This window comes from Ursus maritimus, unplaced genomic scaffold, assembly GCF_017311325.1.
Source record: "Ursus maritimus isolate PB19 unplaced genomic scaffold, ASM1731132v1 scaffold_3, whole genome shotgun sequence".
Taxonomy (NCBI): Eukaryota; Metazoa; Chordata; class Mammalia; order Carnivora; family Ursidae; genus Ursus; species Ursus maritimus.
Window position 1 is genome coordinate 34053577 of NW_024425563.1, and position 22152 is coordinate 34075728.

A 22152-nucleotide genomic window follows, 5' to 3' on the forward strand; every position below is an offset into this window, starting at 1 on the left:
CTAAGATCAAGGATGGAAGGTGGGTGTTGTACACATGGACTAGTTGTAGGCATGGAAAAGGCTGGTCACAGTAGTATGTAAGCCCAGTAAGGGCAGGGACCGGGCCATCCGGTCAGGTGTGCGTGCATAACGATTGGAGCTCCCGCTCTGCGTCCCAGCATGTCTGTAGGATTTTGATGAATATCACAGTGGAGATAAAGGCAAAGTCTTCGCCCTTAAGAGAATTTGCATGTTAGTACCCAGAGCGTAATAGGTATTTGTAATTACTAAACTCTCAAAATCAAAAGAATACTACTATTCCTGGGGGATTCTCATACTTAATTTTCTGTTTAGATTTTCCTCCTGTGAAGAGGATAAAGTGATCAATCTGCTTCAGGCTCAGGGTAGGAAACCATATTGGCTAATAATTTGCTAACCGAAGATTAAAGGTCAAAGCAAAAGATTTGTCAGCAGATGGGTGATGAAACTGTCCAACCCAAAGAGCGAGTGCCTTAGGAATGAGGAAAGGGGAGAGTGGAGAAGGGAAAAGGTGGATTAGTCCATAGCTGTGATTAGTCGGGGGGATAATAGACCAGGGAAGATTCATGTAGAGAAATAAAGTCCAAAAAAGTCCACCTTAACTAAATGAATGGCCTTGATATCCCTCAACAAGAACAGCAGCAACAAAAAAATGAGCATCAGAGGAAAGCTTAGCAGTTACAGGCAGGGTAGAAGGTGAGTCACAGAATGAGGAAAGTCTCTAAACTGCTCCAAGAAATACGTGTTGAGTTCTTAGTTGAGATCACTACGAAAAGCCAGTATCTTTATTCACTCAAAAAGAGAAATCTTATAGAGATGATTTTGTTTGTTTTTGGGTCTTGCAAAAAAAATGGGAAGAAAAAGAAATGAAGCAAAAAATGGGATAAACAAGTTTACACGGAGCAGTAAATGTCTAAATAGAGAACATTTTTATTTTTAGAGTTCTCCATCCATGTGCTAGACACTGAAACCCCTTCAGGGATAGATTCATGCTTTGGGGCTAATAGTCAACCACGTTAGTCACAGAGCTCTCCCTCTGTGGCCTGGGAGAGCCTAGGTGCACAAGGTTCAGAATACTTCTTTATTAGATGAAGAATTTTTTTTTTCTGTCAGTTCATTTTACAAAGAGATGCTCCAGGTATAGCTGTTATCTTTAAACGCTGGAAAGTAAGGAAGCAAGCCAAAAGTCCCAAACTTACATTTGAACGTACATTTTCGTTTTAAAGCATGCTCAGTAGAAAGAGTAGAGCAAAAAGAAGAAAACACGGAAAACTAAATGTTAATTCTGTGGTCCTTTCATTTACGTTTTGGTGCAGGTTTCTCTAGATTTTAATGACCTAAGTTTTAAAAAATACTTTCCCTTGCTATGCATCCTTCTCTCTGGAAAATTTATGTGCAACTCTGAATGTTTTGGGGGGATAATTTCAAAAGATGATGTGTTTTTCTGGGCTTAATCCATTGCTTGTAATTGCCCTTCAGAAAAGTTGTATGGCTGGCTATTTGCTCACACTTGGAATGAGAAGGCTTCTGTGTGCATACTCCCCAGCACTGAGGAGTGTCCTTTTTATATGGCAGCAAACACACACCTTCTCTGTATAAAACAGACTCCAAATCTGTGATTTTAGTCCCCACCTCCGTCTTACAGTGTATGTGGCTAATTTAATGTATATTTCGTTTAGAATGCTTTTTGTTTCAAGAGACGGAAAACTGAACTCAAATTGGCTTACGCACAAGTGGCAAAATTCACTGATTTGCATCGCTAAATATTCAGTTAGATCTCACTTGAGGCATTACCGAATACAGAGGCTCAAAATATTTTACAAAAAAAAAAAAATTTCCCCCTTATCCACTGCCTCTGTTTTGACTAGTCTCAAATAGACTCTTCCTTATGTCATAAAATGGTAGCCAGTATCTCCCAAGAACAGCTATTTCCAGTTTCAAATAAAGCCTAAAAGTAGAAGCACTTCTGTGTCAGGAAACAATCCGCGTCATTCTGCTGGGCCCAGCTTTGGCCGTGCGGCCATATGGTAGCCAGTTACAACAGGCGATGCTGACTGGCCTGGGGCCAGGTTACCAACTTCTTCTCTAGGATCCAGTAGTCACTAGCTCATGACCTGACTGAGAGAAGGGAGCTCGTTAAGTGAAAATCAGGGCTAATGCCGAAAGGAGGTGTCGAGGTAAATTACAAATAATCACTATAACATTGTCCCGGTGTGTGCCTCTTATTCTTTGATAAAACTGGATTGATGGTTTGTCTGTGTGACTGGCTTTTCCGAGAGTCGGTGCTTGGATTAACTTGAAAAACTGTTTTCTAAAAACAGTGAATCCCTACCTGTACGCTAATAATCCTTTTCATCTGCTTTCTTCTGTTTTAATTGGTTGGTGTCTTTCTAACTTCTTGACTTGCGTACTGTGAGTTTGTTATTTAAGTTAAGGTAAAACTGCTCGGGCAAAAGCGTGAGCATCGAGTAGCTTTACGGAATAGATGGCATAGTACGGAAGTCAGAGCAACTTACTTCACCTCAGCTTCTCCTTGCTGAACAGTTTCCAGTCGTCACGGGACACAACGATACCCACGGAGAAAGATTCCATCATAGTCAAGTAAAAGGATATCTGTTTCCTGTGAAAGATGAGTAAGAAAGTGGCATCCTAAGGGAGTCGGTTTATGTACAGTCATGAATTGAGGGCCCTTTTGGCACAAAAGGAGGTAGGTTACAAAGGGAGGCTAAGGGGTATAATAAACACGTATAACATTTCTTCATGGCAGTAAGGACAGACCACAATGAGTCTAAGGGGAATTACTTACAGAAATGTACATTAAGCTATTTCTTGTCCATTTTATAAACTAGAGTTGCATGCCACTGTATCTGCCCTTGTGTTTGTGATGGCCTTTCTTTACATGTGCTAACAACTTCCTTGCTGCTCCTTAGAAAATAATGAATTGCTTAATATTAAGAGTAGCCACCCTTGGCTAAGATGAGACATAACGAAGGGAAGCAGTTCCTGATTCTGGTACTCAGGCATTTAACTAACAGTAATGATGCCCTTTGTGCCCAAGACAACATGTATTTGCATGGAAATAACCACACAAAGGTCTTACAGACGTATGCTTGCTAAATATCCCTGACTCATTTCTCACTGAATATTTCTTTGAGCGTTTTCTTTGAATTGATGCTGTCCAACATCACCAGATCCTGCTGTATTTTTGTACCCCCCAGTCTGTAACACCACATTTCAATCTTCTGAATAAAATGTCTCAGAGCAGTGTTTGTTAGATTATAGCCAAGAAGCCAGCCACTCGGGGCCCAGATGGCATTGCCTGTGAGTAAATGAGGAAGATCCAAGATGAAAAACCTTCCACTTCTCCATGCAGTCTGACTCCAGTACAACCAGGGTTAATTTACAGAACAGCATGGTAGTTGACCCTGATGATGCCTCCACACATTAATCTTGTTTCTAAGTGGCAGCCTGTGTGAAAGACCTCGCCTCATCCACCTCGTGAAATACTCTACATAAACACGAAGTGAAATTCATAACTTATATTTAAATATGACTTTTTGTAGAGTGTGGTCGTTAGGAACAGAGCTGGTAGAGCCAAGTTTCCGAGGTTCAAGTCCGGCATCTGCACTAAGTGGCTCTGTGACCTTAGGTAGTTGCTTCAGCTTCTCGATGCCTCAGTTTCCACATATGTAGAATTACATTTATAACAGAAACCTACTTCGTAAGCTTACTGAAAAGGTGGAATGAGTTGTTACATTGAAAGCTCTTGTAACAGTGACTGCCCTAGAGAAAGCGCTACTGTTTTGTGTTTATTTTTCAGTGGGGCTGCCCACACATCCTCTACCTTTGGTCTCGGTTATAATATATACTGCCTAGATGGTTAAAGCGAGGATGCCTGTGATCTTAAAAGGCTATTCCCAGGCCAAATCCACCAAGCGAACAGGTGTTAGGGCTTCGGTGAATTGGCTGCTCCTCGGTCTGTGGAGAAGAGTGGCAGCATGAGGGGATCCGTGATCTGGTGCCTGGTTCCCCCTTGGCTCAGCCCCTCTCACACTCCTCCAGCTGGAGGAGGTGACCCCTAAGAAACAACAGAAAGGAGGAAGGAGGCTGCAATAACCCGTGAGGGACCCATCTGATGGAGTAGGTAGACCTCAGTTCCTGCTCCACGTGGGAAGGCTACCCACGGTCCTTGGGCTCTCAGCACGAGTACTGGGAGGTGCTGTGCTCTCCCGACTTCTCAGATGCCAGCTCCCAGAACTCGGCGGCCTCAGCCCCTCCGTGCCAGTTGCTGACCCTGCTCTCTGGGTTCAGGGTGGCAGAACTAATCAGCCTAAGCTTGCTGTTTTCCTGCCCATAATGTTTGACAATGCTGAGCCTGTGAAACCCCCATAAGGTTTGCTGCATAATCAGAGACATGAAAATCTTCAGGCGAAACCCTGAGAGCAGGAGCGCTGTTAGTCTTCCAAAAATGGAATGCACTGAAGAATGTACCTGCTCTCTCTGGATGTTATTTCTCTGACAGACCCATTGGTTATAAAGAGCCTTTTTAAAGTCCTGGTTCAGCTTAGCCTTCAGATTAGAGGCAGAGCAGAGGCCACAGGGTGAAGGTCTTAGCCTAGTGCCAAACAGGTGACCAGTCTTCCATAAATGCTAGTTGCAGTTTATTATTATGCTATTATTGTGACTGAAGAGATAGGGTAGCCATTTATAAGGGCAGAGAAATGAACCAGAGGAAAAAAATTAAGAGCATTGGAGAAATCAAGTCTTAACAATGGCATCAAAAAAAGTTAGTACTTAAAACGAAATTGGACCACTTTGGATAAAAAGTAAAAATGTTCACTGCCTAGGCATTTCCTTAGACTCTGAGAAGCATCTCCACTTTCAGCCTCAATCTGCTTGCTCCTTGACTTGTGGGATTCTTCCAGATGGCAAGCAAATCATCGTTCCAGACTCACTTGGCTCAGAATCTTGGCTCACGTTTCTTATTCCATTTGGACTTGTTAACAAGGATCCAGATTGTCTAATTCATGAATAGCTTATAAAGCACAAGACACCCTAACACTACGAATTGTCCCCAGTGTTGCCTCTCTCGGCCTTAAGTGGGGTCCTTAGAATTCCCACCATAAGAGAGCAAAGATGCCCCCAGGAAAAGAAAGTGGCATCTCAGCAATGTCAGTGTGGACAAACAACAAAGGGTTAGTCCTATCTGGACAACTTAGAAGGTTGACAAATCCGTGTTTGCTCAGAAACTGTGCTCCAGGAACAATGGAGTCGGTTGTCCTCAAACCCCAGGAAAGGAGTATTTTTATTACAGCCCCATTGTACAGTAAAACTATTGTTTGGGGTCAGTCATCCTAAACCAATTTTTTATTACCTTCAAAGGGTCCGAAAGAGTAGATTTTTATCATTTTATCAAACCATGGGTGTTTAAAGTGGGGGAAACAGTGAAGCAGGATTTTACTGAATGCTGCCCAACACAAATTCCCGTCTGTACAATATTACATAGTAAATATGAGGCCTGGAGGGCCTACGGTTTCCTTTTATGGGCGTGCTCCACCTTGTTGATTCTTGACAAAACTGAGCTCAGGATTATTTAAAATCTGACAATTATGACTTCTGACTGTTCTTTATACTCTAGTGCCCATCCCCACCCCAAGTTTTTGTCTCATAATATCAATTATTTCTTTCATAGTTTTTATGGAAATCTGTAATTATTTATTTTTTAACTGTCTCGGGCTTTGTAAAGTTGATTAGAACAGAGACCTGGTTTTTCTTGTTCAGTGCTAAATTCTCAGCTTCCGATACAGAGTTAAGTACATAATAAGTGCCACGTTAATGCTAGTTAAATGTATTGACCTGGCCCTGTTCCTTCATGTTGCATTTACAGATGAGGAAATAAGATTTAGTGGAATTGCATTTGATGGGTTGGAGATCTTTTGTTCAAGGCAAAATCCGGAAGTGAGCCCTGGTCTGCTGACTCTTGGGAGGGATTTTCCCTTTTATAATAAGTTGCCTCTTTTTATAAGTTAAAAAAAAAAAAAAGTTCTCAGCCTCCAAGTGCATATTAGAAGCACCCAGGGAGCTTTGTAGAATCCTAATGCCCACATGACGCTCCTCATCGATTCCTTAGAATCAGTATGTTTGAAGATTTATGGAAGATTCCAACGAGCATTAAAGTTGAGAAACTCTGTGTGTGTGTGTGTGTGTGTGTGTGTGTGTGTGTGTGTGTGTGTGTGCGTGCAAGGGCAGGCCCAGAGTTTGAATTTCATTTAGGAGCCAGTGAAGGGTTATACAAGCATTGGCCAATGTATTTAATTTAGCCTGTGCTTATATAAACTGTAAAACTGGTCCGTTTGGAACTCTGGTTCAGTTTAAGAAAAGCTTTAGCTGTCTTGTCTCTTGAGGACTTTTGAATCCCAACTGTTTGTTGGCTGTATTGTTTATTTCTTCCCTGGGTGATTTTTCAAGTCCCCATGTTTTGGGGAGGTTTACTTGGCCACTATATAGGACAGTTCAGGGTAGAGGTGGAATGACAGCAAAATAACCAGTTACTATATAGTAATGCAGTTCTCTAAACAAGAGTGCGGAAGACCTGAACTCAGGTGGTAACAGTGGTAGTACAGCGGAGGGCATAGGAAATGTATGCGCGACACTGTGGAAATAGCTCTACAAGATTTGGCAACTGATTGAATGCGAATGCTACAGGAGGGAGGGGTGCGCTTCAGAGAGCCTTAACAATTGTGCCTAGCCTGATTCCAGAAGTAATTTGTTACCCACATGTGGTAAATTAATACTTTGAGTGACAGTGTACCAATTTGCAAATTACTTCTTTCAGGGCATTAATGACTGAAGAGCATAATCACCATGGCATTATTTTTATTAGCATTAGCATTAATAAATATTTCATGAGCAACCAAAAATTACAGTGCCTATACTTTGAAGAATAGGTATTCCTCCAAAATATGAAATACCTCAGGCTATCACCAGTGCCAAAAATTCTGTAAATATTTATAAATAACAATTCATTTGAGTAGAAGATTAATTGAGATGAGTTGCAATTATGCTTAATGTTAAGTAGTTTTGTTTATGTCATTATAAATTGGAGGGCTTGAGGAATTGAGCAGCATGAATTCCAGTAACAATTTAACTGCAACATTGGAAGAGTTTTCTAAACTCTACATCTCAGTTGCCTTATCTGTAAACTGAAGAAAATAATTTTTTATCCACCTGACAGCAACAGTCTGAACCAGATTTTTTTCTCCCTTAGTGTAGACCTTCAGGTTTTTTGTTTGTTTTTAAAAGCTACAGAAGTAAATAGAGTATGGAAAAAAATACTGGATAAGGAAACTAATGTCTCATGATCAAGTCTCTCTATTCCAAACAATGCAAGAATTAGACAAATAATCTCTTCTTTTGAGCTCTGAAGTTCAAAAATTCAGTATCACAGAATATGCTATCTTCAGGAGATGAGTATAGCAAGATAATGAGGGAAAGTTAGCATAAGGAATTTCTAGAAAGATGAGGAAGCACAGTGGTCTGTATCTAAGGAGAAAAGAGGAGTCCTGGAATTGCTTTTGAGGCTTTCTTTGTCCAACGAGTATATGAAAGTGCCAGAGGCAGAAGATGACAATGCGAGCTCTTTCTATAATGTTTTTTAATTTTTTTTCTGATAGAAGTGATTTTGTGGCCATTTTCAAATTTAGGGAGACAGGCTTTTTTTTTTTTTTTTTAATGGGAAAATTGAAGAGAATTTGCAAAAGAAGTCTTTGCTCTATACAAATGCCAGGGATGCAATCAAGAAGGCACTTGATTTTGTGGCATTTTTGCAGATTCCTTTTCACCATGCTTATGTAGGCATGTAAGTAACATAAATTAATGATTTAGTATGATTGAGCTGATGAAGTGCAGCAATAAAGACTGCCAGGTACAGGAATAATTCAGTCTTTTATTTTAAGCCACTCGAAAGCTATAACACCAGAGGGAAATAGTCGCACCATCAGCCAGCCCATAGAAAATGCTTTCACACCATCGGGAAAGGCTCTGCCAAATTTCTCAAGAAATTATGAAGTGAACGAGACAAAATAAGCCAAGCCATCAAACATCAACAAGACAGGTGTGAGTGGCTGGTAAGCACCATTTCCCTGACACATGTCATTTAGACAAGCAGGCCAGAGGATTGTATAAAATGCAAATGCAAAATGATGATCTCTAGCGTCGAGACCACTGCTTCAATAAGATTCCTTTGAGGGGGGAAACAAGTTAAAAATAGAATTCTTAAGAGTGTGGTACTGAGATCTGATAAAAATGATAAAGTTACTTAACGGGAAATGTAGAAAGTACTAAAGTTCATCAGTTTGGAGGAAAGAAATAGTTCAAATATTTATTGAAGACCTCTGTGCCAGACTTGGAGCTTAGCTGCTTCGGACGCCTTGGTGGAACTCACATTCTGGAGAAGGAGAAACAGACAATAATCATGGTAAATTAGAAAGTATGTGAGAAGGGGCTATGCACTGGATAAAAAGAAGAAGTGGCATAAGGGACTGAAGTTTGGGGTTTTTACTCATGGAGGATATAGACAGAAGAGTCAGGGTAGGAGTCATTGAAATGTAAGCAAAGACTTGAAAAATCTGTGAGAGCATTGGCCAGGGGGGAAGATGGGCTTCCTCCTCCAGGCAGAAGGAACAGATAGAGCCCAAGTCACGAGATGTGAGCATGCATGGCATGTTGAGAAACAGCAAGGAGTTCAGTTAGTGTGGCTCAAAAAGCAAAAATGAGTGGGGGAGATGTAGGTAACCAAAGGAGGTCAGAGAGCAAGTGAGGTGAGTAGACCATGCAATCAGGCTGGGCCTGGAGACCATCTTGGGAAGAATGTCAGATCTTACGCAGGGTTTTAGGTAGAGGGGTAACATCATTGGCACAGAGGAGGCAGAACTTCTGTGTTGAGACCAGACTGGGAAGGGGGCACGGTGACCTACTAGGAGGCTATGGCAGTATAGATAAAAGGGCAGTGTAACTTTCATGAAATGTGCTCTTAGCTGATGACCCATGAAGGGAAAGAGCTTTGTGGTATATTATCACTATCTGCTCCTCAGCTTGACTGGTAGCCAAGTGCACATAAAACAGGATGGGGTTCAGAAGGCAGGAAGAGAATTGCTTAAACCTGGAGATTTGGTTCCTTTTCTCTGTAAACATCTCCTTCAGAGAGTTCCTCCATTTTTTTAGTCAACTACTGACTTTCTCTTCTGAAACTAAAGCCATATTGCTGGTTCCTTCCTCTTGCCTGGGCCCTAACTCTTTGCCTCTAAATAACTGCTAGTTGTCACTTGGTCACGTGTCCATTTCCCCAGATCAGTGTTCCTAAAACTTAACTTGTCACCACCCATTTAATTTCCTTAATCATGAATCTAGGAGTCTGTCAGGCATTCTAGGTTAAAACCAGTCTTTCTGATTCATGGTTCCTTCTCATATATGTAGGCAGTCTTTGAAAGGCATTAATGATTCTTTCAAAATACCTTTTATATAAATTGTTGCTTTTTCTCCCCCTGCACCTGTCACCTGAAACAAAGTACATCTCATCCTTGTGTTGCTGTAAATTTCCCGAGTTCCCTACTAGATCCTACCTAAGACTCTCATAAACACAATTTTCACAATTTTCATTGACCTGCAGAACCTTTCAAAGGTCTACAATGTATGATCTAGCATCTAAAGAAAGATCATTAGATGTACAAATATTTTAGAAGAAACAAAAAAAGTCAACAGTTTGGACTGTATGATGATTACTAACAGGGTATATCAAAAAATGTAATGATTTGAAAGATAGACAAACCAGGAAAAGTGTTTACAAATGAGATTCCGTGTTACCATAATCCAATCGAAAAAGTTGTTTTCAGTGATGACATTGGTTGTCAGTAGGGTATTGGTGGGATACAGTGTTTCTATAAAGCAATCCAACAATACTTAGAGTTTTCAAAAAGTCCCATTAGCATTATAAGTAAAATTTTATACATTTTTCTTAAGGAAGGAGAATTTCAGGAAAAAGATGTTTATAAATATATTTTCAAAGAATTAGTTACAAAAACAAAGAAAGTCTTTCATATCCATCCTATCTTCTCTCTCTTTACTATTCCTGTTTTTAGAGGCCTCTGTCAGCACTTCAAACATGTTCTTCCCACTGGACTACAGTGTTCTGTTCTAACACATCCATGCTTGCCACTAGAAGGAGTTTTCCAAAACATCGTTCTCGGTGATACTATCTGCCGTGATGGGAAAGTTCTGTGGCTGGACGGTTCAGTGTAGTAGCAGCTTAGATACATAGACTATCGGGCAGGTAATGTGTGGCTAGTGCAACCGAATTTTTAATTGTATTTCATCTTAATTAAGTTAAATTCAAACAGCTGAATGTGGCTGGTGGCTACAGTATTGGACATCATAGTTCTAAAATATATGGACCTTTTGATAGCTCCCCAATGCCAAAGAGTCCTCAAATTTTAACACACCTGAATAGGCATGATGCTCTGAATCTACTTGTTAGGAAAGTAGACGCCAAGGTTTTATTTTGTTGTTGTTGTTTTGTTTTGTTTTTTATAGAAGAAAAGGGCCCGGGGCCTACTGGACTGTAGTCCTTTTTCCCCAAAGTCTGAAGGTGAAGGGCAAGACGAGTTGGTCATTTTCCTTTAGAGATGGACAGAACCAACAGAGGACAGTGATAGCCTTGGCCTAGACTCAGACAAATGGTTGATACAGGGCGACCCAACTTCCACCACCCCTGAATTCAAAGGTTTATTCACCTTTGAAGGGCTTTAAGTACTTTCCTGCTCCTAAGTTTAAGATTTTAAAACTCAAATCTAGGAATGATGTCCCTTCTCCACCACTAATTTCAAGGGCAGAAGTAAACATGGCACATGGTAAAAACATATTGTCAACTCCACTGCGTTAGAAAAATTGGTTTAAGCCACATGGACAGGACAAATCTCTTGTCGGTAGGTCCTGTGAATATGACTTCTCAATCTCAGGTGATGCTAAGGGAATTCTGGGCAAAAATTCAGAGCACAAAAGTACAAATTTCTTTGCATATTGTAGAAAAAAACCTTCATGATTTCGTCCTTTCACCTCTTCAGCTTCGCCTTATGTATTACCCCATGTTTCCCATCATTCTATACCCATTTTGCCAAGCCATGTGAGCTGCTTGATACATATTGAATGTTCTTATTCACTGAGAATTTCTTATGGGCTAGATAACTGTCACACATTTTTCATATAATTTTTTACACAATTTCATGAGGTAGACGTATCATCCCCATTTCACAGATGAAGAAATTAAAGCTTAGCTTAACTAATTTGCCCATTACCATATCACCAGTATTTAGTATGACAGCAGGAGCTGCGTGCCAGAGCAATGGTGAGACGCGCATAAAGCAGCATGGATGGATCCCAAAAACTTGATCTGACTAAAAAGAGAAAAAAATAATCCAATGTGCAATATCATTTACTAAAATTAAGAACTATATGCAAAAAAACTTGACACATTTAACAGAATATATGCACACACACCACATGCATATGTGTATATATATTTATGCATATATTAAGATGAATGAGTGGGGCAGATGGGAGTGGGGGACATGGATAAAAGACAATGAATGAGTGGATGGATGGATGAATGAACGAATGAATGAAACTGAAGAAGGGTCTTGTTTGAGCCAATTATAATATGACAGCAGGACCTGGAGATACAGAGGGAGAGACAGGGACAGGGACAGAATAAAACAATGTGTTCTATCAAAAGGTTTCCTTTATACAGCGAGTGCTAGCATTGGAATATGTTAATAAGAGCAATTGTGAATTGCCCTCTGAAGTTTTAAAAAACATCTATCACACTGTGTGCATTATTGAATGGAAAAAAATTTTGATATCTTAGCAACATACCCATTATTTCTCATAGATGCACATGTGTTTCACTATGGAACTGAGAGAGCAGTTAATGTCATTTTATGGTTTGTTTGCTGTTTATTTTCCAGGAATCTTAGTTGTCTACTACATGGTTATTTTTACACATTGTTTCTCTTAGAATAAAAATTTCTCAAGAGTTGTTAGCTACTTAATTTGCCTGGCATATTTCTTCATGTATTATATTTAACAGAATTATATTGATATCTATATCTGCCTCCTACTATGTGCCAGAAACTATGCTAAGTTCTTTAGTGAATATAAAATACTTCTGATGATTATGAAATATGAAGTAGATAGCCTCCCAGAGCTTGAATTTTTTTCTTACCATCAAAGCTTATCATATTTATTATTAAATTTAGTCCTAACGTCTAGAACAATCAGATTTATGCTAGCACATGCAGATTGTTTTAATTATATAATCCCAACCAATCATTCCAGGAAATAATATCAAAGAAAGATTAAACTGCGGCCCTGAATAGTAGAATGTGATACTAGAAAGATCTTATGTGCAAGAAATCTGATCCATATTAAATTATTCTTCAGTATGTTTGTCAACATTTTGCTCCCCTTTGTGTTCATCTGTGTACATATTTCTCACCAAAATGACTGGCATAAGGAAAATATTTAAAAAGTGACATGTAGTCCAAAAAAAACCCAACATTCTTTCTCTTTGTTGTTGTTGACTGACTAAATCTGGTTCTAATACTGAGTGGAATTTCCAAACATGACCGGGGGGCAAGAGAGAAAGCAAAAGTCAACATATTTCCCAAGGTATTAAACCTATCAGAAGGAAGTTCTAGTGTTTCCTTAAACACACACAATGCAAAATGAATCAAGATATGATGTCATACTTTATTGAAGTATTTATTTTCATTACAATTCACACAGTTCTTCAAGGTCAGAATGACACTGGTCCTACAAGAAAATAGGGGATTTGTGTTGCATAAATCCTTCTCTTCTGTTTAGAAAACAAACCATGAATTTTCATGAATTTGGGACATAGCTGTAAGAGCTATCAAAATTCAAAGATAAGGGACAGTGTTTCTTTTTTAAAGCCTTCATTGGAAAAAAGTTTAACTTTTGTGGTTATGCTGAAAAAAAAAAAAAAAATGCAAAGACCAGTACAGCCTATCCTTTTTTCTTTTAGAAGTTGTGGAGGTCTTTTTTTCAGCAGTGTGATTCCCTGACATCCCCCGACTCTGCCATTCTACTCAATTTCCTCTCACATCTTCTGTACAGCCCCCTCCCACATACACAGGACAGAAGTGGGACAAGTGGAGAAGAAAATGATGAGAGTAATGCCGAGGGAAGACAGCAGTGTGTTTAACATCACAAGATCAGAGGGAGCCCAGAAGCAGAACCTAGAAAAATCCTTTCACAGCATGCAATATAGAACAAAAATCCCCAGAAAACTCAAATACTACTATTATCATGTTTCAAAACAAGAAAGCTAAGAAAGGTGACAAAAGGACCCAAGAAAGGCTAGCACATACTTTTAGCCACCTGTGTGTCAGGTGGGAAGTTTTCATCAGAACGCTTTAATTCTTGCCTTTGATGTATGAGCCCAATCAAGACAATAATGTGTCCTTGAACCAAAATGAATCCCCTATGATAGGCTGTATCACTCTGGGTGATAAACAAAGCTTTTAAAGACATAAACTAGCTCCGTAGGTGGCCCTCACTCACTTCAAGACAGCTTTTGATTAAAATAAAAATGTATGGAGGAGCACAGTTGAATGGAGGCGTACAGAAAGTTTTATTCCATTTGGAAGAAATAAACATGAAAATGAGGCCTCTTCAATAACTCTACAAGGGTAGACGCATGGATGAAACCAGGCCGTCAGATAAAAAGGAGAAAGAACAACTTTGCCTCCATGGCCTCAAGACTTTTACTTTGCAGAGAATAACCATCGAGGGTTGAACTAGTACCTAAGTAATTCTTTTCCACAGCGTTGCCTTGCAGCTCAACCACGAACAGGAACATCTGCTCAATGGGCTTAGCTAAGAAAGCTGACAAGCAACCTGCAGAAAGCTTGGGACTTCTGAGCTGCCGGCGATCCATTTGGCGGCCGCGTCGCGGATGGAGAGATGAATCCCATGCAAAGGAGTGAAAGAAACCAAAGAGCAGGCGAGAAATGGACCGACAATGGGAAATCAAAGGGAGAGATGAGGCGAGATTTTCCAGCATTCCGAGAAGTTCTAATGGACGGGAATCTCTCCTGGTTTATGTCTAGAGAGCTACAATAAAAACGGAATCTCTGCTGCCTAGTAAGAATGGAAATATGGAAGCGCTTGTTAGTGGGTCAGTCCTGGGAAAAAGCAATTATAGTAAATTTAATCACCTAACACTATTCTGTTGGCCATTGAGTGTAAGATAAAACTTGCTACAGACAGCTCTCACGAGGCGATTCTGTGGGCCCAATCACTGGAAGGACACATGTCTTTCGGTCTTTGAAGCCGGTCAGGGAAGTGGAGAATTGAGGGTACTGTTAGTAAACTCACCCTTGAATTTCTCAGAATGCCAGAGTACTTAGACATGTCAGTCAACAGTGCGGACTCGGTCCCGTCAGTTCTCTGAAAGCACAGTTTTCAGAACACCTACACGCCGTTGGGGAAAGAGAGAGGGCGAACTTGGGTAAGTTTGGTTGGATTCAGTTAGCTGCTGTTTTTGTAGGACAAATAAAAGAAATGAGAACTGTACACAAACCAACATTTCTGAAGCTAATACATAAAGCTACTCCAGAGTTCTGGCAGATCTGACGGCTTGGGAGCAAGGATGTTACAATCAGACTTCATCGCAGAAAAGATATAAAATAGGATATTTTACTTTTTTCATTTTTAACTTTTCCAATTTAAATTGTTAAAAATTATGGGAATGTTGCAATGCTAACATGTCAATAAGAAGATAAAATTTAAAAATGAGTTCAAAATGTTCTTTGTTATTAATCATCTTGTAGTGAAATAAAAGTGAATACAATGAAGACACAACCAACTAAACTTATTTTCTTCTTCAATTCAAAGTATTGGGCCACAACTTCAAATCATATGCAGACAGTAATAATTCTTGAGTTGTCTTCATAATAAGGGACTGGTGAGATAAGAAAACTTTAAATCAGTATTTATTACCCAAACGTATTTAAACCAATATCTTTCATTTTTCTTGTATCAAATCTATTTTTTTTTTCAAATTAAAACTGCTAATAATCAAAGACCTGTATAAATTCACCTGCTATTCGAATTCTGTTTTTGACAGTTCATATTTAATAGTTGAAAAATGCTGTGTGCTTGGAGGATCAAAAATTGTGAATGCCCATACGGAAACCATGTGCTAATACATATAACTAGTCATAACTGTTGTATTCAAATAATTTTAAAGATTCAGGATGAATGATTTTTGGTTTTGCATAATGCAGAATTTCAATATAAATGAGTCATTGGTTTTAAAATGATTTTAAAATATCTGGCTTTTAAATATTGTTAGGATTTTTCCCCCTGCCATAAAAAGTAGAGATTTTGGAAATACAGATTAGAATCCTTTTAGTTTATTTTTTTATAATCTCAATTAGGGACAACCACTGTTAAGTATTAGTATATTTCTGGAGGGAGGGGGAGGGAAGGAAGAAGGGAGTGAAAGAGAATATTATCATATTGAGGACTGGCTGACAAAAAAAAAAACAACAATATATTCTTAAATAAAAGATAGTGATACTTTGCTTGTAAATATTTGTTATAACAATTTGCCCAATTAGCCATTTGCCTAATGTGTTTTTGTGTCTCTGGGTAGTAGTCATTTACTTTTTTGCAAATTCACATTAGTTGCTCTTCCTCTTAATGACTTCTTCCCATTGCTTTTAAACTGAAAGTCACTACAGATTTATATAAAAGGTGTGACCTGAACTGAACCTTTTTTTTTTTTTTTTTTTAGAAACCATTCTCAAACGTTTACTTTCAGGATCCTTTTACTCTCTAAAAAACTAGTGAGAATTCCAAAAAACTTTTATTTCTATTGGTTTTATCTGTTAATAGTTTCTATATACACAACGAAAACCAATACATTTTTAAAAAATCTGCACATTCATTCAAAAATAGCATTAATAAACTCTTCATATAGTAACACAAATGGCATGTTTTTGTGAAAAATAATATTTTCTAGGAAAAAAAATCAGGAAAAAATTTTTCATTAATTTACATTTTTGTTAATCTCCTTCATGTCTGGCAAAATAGAAAAGAGCCAGAGTCTAATGTCAACTTTTTATTCAATCTGTTGCAACATGGTGTTTTGGCTGAAATATAGGAAGAAAATTCAGGCTCACAGGGATATGTTGAAGAAAAAGGTGTATTATAATAACCTTTTCAAATAAGCATGGATATTCTTTTTTGATCACGCACACACACAGATCTGAAGCATGTCAGTAATCTTTTTGTACTGTTTTATTAAAATCCATTGACTTACCTAACACTTTGCATGTTGTTTTTTTTTTTACCTATACATGATTTTTTAACGTGATTCCTTGGTCTTTGGAAAACTTGGATCCTTGAGTTATGCAGATTTTTCGAATGTTGACATTTTCCTTCTAAAATATTTTTAAAATCACACTGATTGCTATCTTGGCTGATTTCATAATTAAAAAAAAAAAGATTTTGAGTATTGAGTACAGGTTTTCAAAAACTCTAATTTTCATTTGAAAGCATTAATGTTACTGGCAACAAATACCCCCAGCAGTGTTCCTTGAAGTAAGAGATCTACTTGGTCCATTCTGAAGATACTACCTGCCACATACCCAAGTCTGAGTAACTAGTTCGTCTGTTAGTAATTACTTCGTGTAAAAAAAAGGTGTACCAGGAAACGAAGTGGCTTGTTCAGCTTACAACTCAATCACACACGTTTTTCCTCAAGACTGTCCTTGCTGCTTGCAGAAGTGTTCGTCCAATTTTGTCAAACAGTTTATTTTAAAAGCCTTGTGCCTAAGGGTTGAGATTCAGTATTAATAATTATTACTGCTTCATGAAAGATATTTTCAAGTGAAAATGGCACCTTCTTTTAATTTACATGGGGGTTCATTCCAGAAAAGTGCACAGTAAGCAACATTGCTCTCTTTCCTTGTTTACAGCATCAGCCTCCCAGCTGTCTCCTTGTACCTACTCTATTCCCCAAATAATAATCAAATGACGCTTTTAAAACATTAAATCATTCTTTCAAAGCATAAAGTCTAGGAAGGAAAAACAATGCGTGGGGAAGTGTGATGAATACTACCATAACCAAGTGATGAATGTTAATATCATAAAGGTCATAAGGATATCCTAAGAACTTGATACGACCTGACTGGATAGGCACTTCACCTCTGTGGTATTCTTGACAAAATTGTCAAACTTCGTTGTAATTGTGAGCTCAACATCAGACAAACCCAGAGTGGGGGACATAGTACAGGATAACTTGTCCACTACTGCTCAAGACTATCAATGTCATGAGAGACAAGGGAAGATAGACAGTCATAGACCAGAGGAGACTGTGAAGCCATGATGACCTAAAGTAACTCAAAGCATGGACTGGGTCATGGGACAGATAAAAGACATTGATGGAGAAACTGATGAAATCCAAATAAGTCTGGAATGTGCTTAACAGTAAGGCATCAACGTTGGTTATTTACTTTTGACAAAGATGTCATGTAAGGTGTTAACAATGGGGGAAACTGAGTGACACACATATGGGAACTCTTACGGCTGTCCCTGCAGCTTCTCAGTAAATCTGAAACTACTCCAAAAAAAAAAAAAAAAGGAAAAACTTGAGGCAGCTCATTTTACTGTTTTGCTCAAAATTCTCCATTTGCTACTCATCTCACTCAAAGTTAAGCTTAAGTGCTTAACAATCCCTATATAATCTGGCCACCCATGAACTTTCTAATATTTTTTCCTAAGTAGTCTTTCCACACCTCACTTCGCCTCAGTCATTCAGGGCTCCGTGATGTTTCTCTAACACATAAAGCATTCATCTGCCCCAGGGCCTTTGCATTTGCTTCTTCTTCTGCCAGATAGCAGCATGATTTATTCCCAGCCTTGCTTTAGATCTCTGAACAAATTTCACCCTCTTAAAGAGGTTTTCTTCAATTGTTTTATATAAAATAATTATCTGTCCCACTCTGGCATTCCTTATTCCATTAACTCTGCTTTATTTTTCTCTATCTGATGTAATGTCACCAGCTGCTATGTTTACTTGTCCATTTTTGTATTTCTTCCCCCGGGAATGCAATCTTTTTGAAAGTACGGACTTCATTTTGTTCACTGCTATCCTTTAGCATTTAGAACAGAACCTATGTATAGCTAGCAATAAATATTTTTTGAATAATAAGTCAACAATAAAGTATTCATGGGTTCAATTCAAAACAAGTAATGTAAGTAATAACTTTTTTTTTTTTTTGCTATAAAGCGGCCAACCATTATTTCTTGGGAAAACCAGTAACTTATTCTGACACTGTGCCTTTGATTAATTTTATGTGTTAAAATCTTTTGATGATATTAACTAGCAGCTTTTAAAAATGTCTCTTCTTAGCAAAACAAAATAGTCAAAAATCTTATGTTCTCAAAACTGTTTCTGGAAATTTACTGGTCAAAGACATCGAAAAGCTTGGTTTTAAACTTCCATATGCTACAAGATTCTAGAGAGATTCAGAAAAAAAATATGCTAGATATCAATATGGAAGTACATTTCAAGAGATATGGTCATTCATGTAAATATTACTGATGTGAAATAGAAACACAAGTTCTCTATCTTGTAATTCCAGTGATTCTTTCTAGAATCAGGTGGGGAAAAAAAAAACTTTTCAATAAATCTTCTCTAAGGTCATTATTTATATGTATCTGTAGAACAACAACAATAAAAAAAACAGGCTGGGAATAGATTCTAGGTCTTTTTCTAAGAAAGTCTTAGTTAAAGGATGTATTTTTTTTAATGTTTATCTTATTTCCCCCCATATGAATATGTAGGTCTGCTGTTTTTAAATTTGTATAGTCCTTATTTTACTTCACATTGGCACTAGGTAAGTGACAATCTTAAGTAAAAAGTACACAATATTAGAGAAAAAGTCCTTCAGGGTCTGATTGCATTGTCCTTCACTAATTGTGCCTAACAATTTATTCAAAGTTTGAAACCTTTTAAAAAAAAAATAGGTTTTACACCGTTTATAAATAACAACAGAAAATTAAAGGCTGTGTTACTGTATTTTGAGTTACCGTATTTCTTAAAAGACAAATTATTTTCTTTAGACATTTTTCAGACTTCTGAATGATATGAAGCTTTCCCTGGATTCGGAGCTTTATTTAAATGTTATTATTTTTTTTTTTTATGTTTATATTGGGGATCCACGGATGTTACAATCTAGCTGAAGAAAAAGATTGTGGTTCAATTTTTAATATTTATAGAACTGATAAACTTCAAAAAGTAAGCATACTGGTTCCACATCCCTCCTGCCTCCATTGTCCCACCTCCTAAAGAGTTGGGTCTAGATTCTGGGTAATTGTGACTTGGTAGACCTGACAGTAGGATTTTTTATATATAGTAAGTAAATATTGCTTATAAAGTCATCAAATTATTAGGGCATGGAAGAAAGTTCTGAGGCTGGAAATAACAATAACTTGCTCTCCTAATAGAAGAACTCCATTGATTTAAACTCAGCTCAAAACTAATCCTAAACATTAGGTATCACAAGGTATCAACCTTGTGAAAGACTACAACAAACACATTTCCACAATTCTGTATAAATCAGCTTTTTTTCTTTTTAACTACAAGTTTGTACCTTTTGACCACCTTCACCTGTCTTGCCCCCCGCCCCCAGTCCCTTGCCACAGGCCACCACCAATCTATTCTCTGTATCTGTGAGTTTCAGGGTTTTTTGCGGGGGTGGGGGGTGAGATTTGGTGTTTTTTAATTCCACATATAAGTGAGATCATATGGTTATTTTTCTTTCTCTCTCTGGCTTATTTCACTTAGCATCCTCAAGGTCCATAGAATTTCCTTGTTTTTTGTGGCTAATTAATATTCCTGTGTGTGTGTGTCCCACATTTTCTTTATCCATTCTTCTATCAGTGAACACTTAGGTTGTTTCCATCTCTTAGCTATTATAAATAATGCTGCAATGAACATAGAGTTGTAGATATCCTTTTGAGTTAGTGTTTTCATTTCTTTCAGATATATACTCAGAAGTGGAATTGCTGGATCATATGATAGTTCTATTAATTTTTTGAAAAACCTCCATACTCCTTTCCATAATGGCTGTACCAATTTACATTTCCACCAACAGCACACAAAGGCTCCTTTTTCTCCACATTCTTGCTAACACTTGTTATTTTTTGTCTTTTTCATACTAGCCATTCTGACTAGTGTGCGGTGATATCTCATTGTAGTTTTAACTTGGGTTTCTTTGATGAATAGTGACATTGAGCATTTTTTCGTGGACCTGTTGGCCATCTGTAGGTTGTCTTTGGAAAAATGTCTGTTCAGATTCTCTGCCCATTTTTTAATCAGATTGTTTGGGTTTTTTGCTATTTGAGTTGTACAAATCAGCTTATGTGATATTTATGTCCAGTGAAGGTGGCATTTTAAGTTCATCCTTTGGAATCTTTCTTTGCTTGAAACACATAGCAATGTGGAAAACAAAATATATTTTTTAGCAAAAGAGGCGATATATGACTAAATTTGTGTGTGTGTGTGTGTACATATATTAGCCCAAAACAAGCTAAATGCCTCTGTGGAATAGCCTTCTACAACAGGTGTGCAAAGTGGTAAGAGAAGCCACAGCTGTGAGCTCACTGGGTTCCGGACCCCGACCCGGGCAAGGCGGCAGGAAGTTCATTTACTGTGATGTAATGACATTCGTCAGCCTCGGTGCTTAGAACAAAGGGCTGGGATATTTTTTCCAACTCCTTGCCCATGTCCCCCCTGTGCTTTGAAAGGAGGGTGAAAATAGTTGTTTTGGATCCCTAAGGATAGTGTGGTTTAAATGATGGAATATACCTTGAGAGCCAGGAGGGAGGAGACTCAGATTTGAAGCCAAGCCTGAACCCAACCCAGATAATTGGCTCAATGAATCAATTTGAAATGCCCTCAGTCCAGAGTCACTAGTCATCAACTTGAGACCTGATTCTGACAAGGTGGCCCGAGGAGGCCAGATGGAACAACTCAAAAATTCCTAGACAGTAGAAAGGGAAACCTGGAATTGAGAGAGGAAAGAAATTAAAAATGCATCCAAGAGGAAAGGACAGAATAAGCATTCAAAACATATGAGAAAAGCTACCTTACAGAAGACAACCAACAAAATCAAACTTCAGGAAATGAATTCATCAGATAAAATAATAAACGAGCAGCTTGTCAGTGACTTTAGAAGTTTGGTTCAGGCCGTAAATGGCCCTGGGAACGTAACGGAGGCGGCAGAACGTGTCCCACCTCGACCACGAATGGTCACTGGTAGGAGAAGGTTGAACGGCGTTCGTACCAGGAAGTTGCGCGCGCTCGTCTGCTGGGAGACAGTCCGCCGCGGCACTTCTTACCTTTCCACGCGTCTTGCAAGAATGTTTGTCTAATGAATAACCTGGGAAGATGGAGCTGTTATCTGGAGCACAGGCCATGTTTACTCTCCGGTATAATAAGCATAATATCTTCCTCTAGGGCCAAAGTAAAGCCGGTCTGCTGACTGCCAATCCGTGACGATTTGGGTTCTCTGAGCGTGGTCAGTCCACTGCGTAAGCAGCATTGCCGGTCCTTCTTTATGTTGCCCTGTGGGGACTGGAGCTGAGGGAATTGGTATAAACGCTGAGACCCCTGGTACTGCTATTGCTGTTAGTATAAAACTTCTTTGTCACTAACCCGAGAGTCTCACGTCAGCTGCCAGCATCCACGAAGCTGTGGCAGGCTAGCTTTCAACTTGCAAATAGAGTAAAATCTCAGACCCTTCACAGCTGTTGAAATTGTGAGAAAGTTGAAATCTCTATGATATGAGATGGAAAGATCACCAAGGCACGCTAAGGAAAAAAAAAACAAGAGCGATAATGTATTCTGAATATACACGCATAACACGCACACATATTTGAGCCCAACATAGATAAGTATGTAAATATTTAAAAAATTCTGGAAGGATACATAGAAAATAATAAAAAATGATTACTTCTCTATTGGCAGAAAAGGATGCGAGGTAC

The 22152-nt window shown here is 38.5% G+C and overlaps 1 long non-coding RNA gene across 1 annotated transcript in view; it reads left to right on the forward strand.

Annotated features, from left to right (window-relative positions):
- LOC121105813 overlaps window positions 1–22152 on the forward strand; it is a 71271-nt gene that overhangs the window by 7430 nt on the left and 41689 nt on the right. The window lies entirely within an intron of this gene.